General features: G+C 49.8%; 1 protein-coding gene across 6 annotated transcripts in view; it reads right to left on the bottom strand.

The window, feature by feature from the left end:
• nrg1 (neuregulin 1) overlaps positions 1-719 on the bottom strand; it is a 34,748-nt gene that overhangs the window by 23,778 nt on the left and 10,251 nt on the right. The window lies entirely within an intron of this gene.

Genomic DNA, 719 nt, shown 5'->3' with positions numbered 1-719 from the left:
GTGAGTGAGTGAGTGAGTGAGTGAGTGAGTGAGTGAGTGAGTGAGTGAGTGAGTGAATGAGTGAGTGAGTGACTGAGTGAGTGAGTGAGTGAGTGACTGAGTGAGTGAGTGAGTGAGTGAGTGACTGAGTGAGTGACTGAGTGAGTGAGTGAGTGAGTGACTTACTGAGTGACTTACTGAGTGAGTGAGTGAGTGAGTGAGTGAGTGAGTGAGTGAGTGAGTGAGTGAGTGACTTACTGAGTCAGTGAGTGAGTAAGTGCGCAAGCGACCGAGTGACCGACTAAGCGAGTGACTGAGTGAGTGACTGAGTGTGCGAGTGACTGAGTGACCGACCAAGAGAGTGAGTGACTGAGTGACTCAGTAAGTGAGTGACTGAGTGACTGAGTGACTGAGTGACTGACTGAGTGACTTACTGAGTGTGCAAGTGACCGACCAAGCGAGTGAGTGAGTGAGCGAGTAACTTAGTGAGTGAGTGAGTGAGTGAGTGAGTGAGTGAGTGAGTGAGTGAGTGATTGATGAAGTTACACCATTTGTCGGCCAGCTGAGTGTTGGATACTCTCAGCTCAGGTGTCAGGTGAGAGCTACCTGCCTGTCACAGGAACATGAACAGCTAAAGAGAAACTACTGGTGTTAAACAGAGTAACACCAGCTGACATCACTGTCTGCAGCCCAGCAGGAGAGCTGCTGCACATTACTGCAGGATGTCATTACTGAGCTGG

This window comes from Seriola lalandi, unplaced genomic scaffold (assembly GCF_002814215.2).
Source record: "Seriola lalandi dorsalis isolate HSWRI2012SDOR001 ecotype SW California unplaced genomic scaffold, Sedor1 jcf7180002054484, whole genome shotgun sequence".
In the NCBI taxonomy this organism is placed as follows: domain Eukaryota; kingdom Metazoa; phylum Chordata; class Actinopteri; order Carangiformes; family Carangidae; genus Seriola; species Seriola lalandi.
This window is presented reverse-complemented; position numbering and strand designations above follow the sequence as displayed.